We start from the raw sequence: 2828 nt of genomic DNA on the forward strand, positions 1-2828 counted from the left end.
CTGAGGCGGAAGGATCGCTGGAGCCCAGCAGGTTGAGGCTGCGGTGACCGGGAGCGACCACTGCACTCCAGTCTGGGTGACAGAGTGAGACTCCAACTCACAAAAAAAAAAAAGTTACAGAGTGAGCCCACAGACTGTTAAACCGCACACTCCACGAGGAGCGGAGAGGAGAGGAAAGGCCAGAATGGCATGGAAAATTCTCAGGCGCCATCAGAACAAGGCAGCCTTGGGAGGCTCCTCTTCCAACCCCCAGTCCTGGGGCCACATCCCCTTCCATAGCACCTCTGACTCTGCTCATGCCACAGAGTGTCACCAGTCCACGCACAGAGATATCTTAGTCCGTGTGACCAAGCTGCGTCCATCCCCCATCCCCACCATAACTGCCCTTGTCACATCAGTCCTTTGTCCTAAGTGCGCACATGTCACCTGTGGTGCCACTGCATTTCTGGGGAGGAAGGACCAGAGTCGGAGACCTACAGGTCTAGAAAGCAGGTCGGTGCCAGGTAGATTAACAAAACTTCCGACTCTGGTAGCTGAGTGTGGTCTAGGGGAGTGAGAATTCTATGTAGGCCCATCCCCTGGACTGTGTGGGGCAACTGGCCAGTGTGGATGCCTTTTGTTTTTTATTTTTTGAGTCAGAGTCTCACTCTGCCGCCCAGGCTAGAGTGCAATGGTATGCTCACGGCCACCACAACCAAAACCTTCTAGGCTCAGGCGATCCCTCCGGCTCAGCCTTCCAAGTAGCTGGAACTACAGGTGCATGCCCGGCTACCTGGCTAATTTTTTAAATTTATTGTAGAAACAAGGTCTCACCAAGTTGCTCAGGCTGGTCTCGAACCCCTGGACTCAGGCAGTCCTCTTGCCTCAACCTCCCAAAATGCTGAGATTACAAGCTTGAGCCACCACACCCAGGCTCACTGGACCTTCTTTGCCAGTGACTTGTGTCTCTGGGGCAGCCTGGCTGAAGGGCCATGTGGTGCCCTTTCATTCTCTGCTCGGAGGCCCCAGAAAGCTGCAAGGTTGAGTTAGTCATAGTGTTCACAGCAGCAAGGACTTGCTTCCACTGAACTCTGGGCAGTGTGAATTGAGGCTGGACATCAGAAGGAACTGACTACTGTTAGAATGAGACAAAGGCATGTGTTATGAGGGAGGCTAGGAGACAGATCACCTTTCCTGGAGATCTGCCAAACAGAATTCTTGCCTTTAAAGGCTTGGAGGGAGCTGGACGCAGTGGCTCATGCCTATAATCTCAGCACTTTGGGAGGCAGAGGTGAGAAGATTGCCTGAGTCCAAAGTGCTAGTATTACAGGCGTGAGCCACCACGTCCAGAACCACACAGCTGATCCTAGGAATCACTATCTTCGAATTCTTTTCTATATTCTCACAGATGAGTCCTCCGTGCCTGACAGGCGCATAGTAGGTGCTTAATAAACATGCAGATAATCCCCTAATCTGGGAGGAGAGACTCAGCTCTAATCCTGGTCTTTTTCCCTCCATCCCACATCTCCAATGAATCCCAGTCTCTGCGGTGGTTGTAGTGGTGCCTTCACCAGCCCCAGTGTGTGCTTTGCTTTGGGCCTGGTATGTTGCAACATGTTCCACACTAAGACGTGCAGGGGGCATTCTGGGGAGATACGCACGCGCGCACTTTATTCTGAAGCCTCATTTCTGCCCCTCCACCCACCCGGGCTTCTCCACCCTCCCTGCAGCCAGCCAGCCCTACCCTGCCAGTTTGCTGAAGTCAGGAGAAAGAATAGGGAGTTAGGCCAGGCTTGGGGTCGGCTGGGAAGTGTGTGTGTGTGTGTGTGTGTGTGTGTGTGTGTGTGTGTGTGTGTGTGTGTAGGGGGGAAGTGGGTAGAAAGAGGAGGAAGAGGAGGAAACCCTGGCCCTGCAACCCCTGGCCCAGGGCTGTGAGCTCTTTCTTCCCAAGCCATAGTCCAGCCACTGCTCTGTGTGGCAGGGTGGCCAGCAGGTGGGTGGGGCAGGAGTGAGGTATAGACAAAGGCAGGGAGGTAGGTGGAGGAGGGGCAGGCAGCAAAACAAGCAGAGGGCAGTGGCCCGGGCATGTGGGATGGTTACTAATCTGGGGTGTCAGTCTCCTCCAGGCCTTTCCCGGGTGACACAACTTCAGAATGTTCAAGCAACGGTTCCATTCTCTGAAGGGGACAGCGGTCAAGGCTGCTGTGAAGCTCCCTTCCCCCAGCTCATCTTGTGCACTAGTGTTGGGCCACAAGACTTATTTGAGGGGGGCCCTTTTCTTTCTTTCTTTCTTTTTTTTTTTTGAGTCAGAGTCTCACTCTGTCACCCAGGGTGGAGTGCAGTGTCACACTCGTGGCCACTACAGCCTCGAACTGCTGGGCTCAGGTGATACTTCCACCTCAGCCTTCCAAGTAGCTGGGACCACAGACAAGCGCCCCCACACCTGGATAAGTTTTTGAATTATTTTAGAGACAAGGTCGCGCCATGTTGCCGGGCTGGTCTTGAATCCCCTCAGGCAATCCTCTACCTCCCAAAGTGCTGGGATTACAGACATGAGCCACAGTGCCTGGCTGAAAGTTTTGAGAAGGATACATCACGATCTGTGGAAGAAACATTCCGAGTTGTGGCAAACAGGTGACTGGTTCTTCCACCATAACAACACACCCGCCCACACTGCACTGAGTGTTCAGCAGTTTTTGGCCAAAAACAGCATGACTCCCATGCCCACCCTCCCTATTCACCCCATCTCGTCCTGAGTGGCTTTTTATCTCCCCAGATGAAAAAAGATCTCATGCCGGGCTCGGTGGCTCAGCCTGTAATCCCGCGCTTTGGGAGGCTGAGGTGAGTGG

Source organism: Carlito syrichta, unplaced genomic scaffold, assembly GCF_000164805.1.
Source record: "Carlito syrichta isolate Samal-C Ts95f unplaced genomic scaffold, Tarsius_syrichta-2.0.1 Scaffold314793, whole genome shotgun sequence".
In the NCBI taxonomy this organism is placed as follows: domain Eukaryota; kingdom Metazoa; phylum Chordata; class Mammalia; order Primates; family Tarsiidae; genus Carlito; species Carlito syrichta.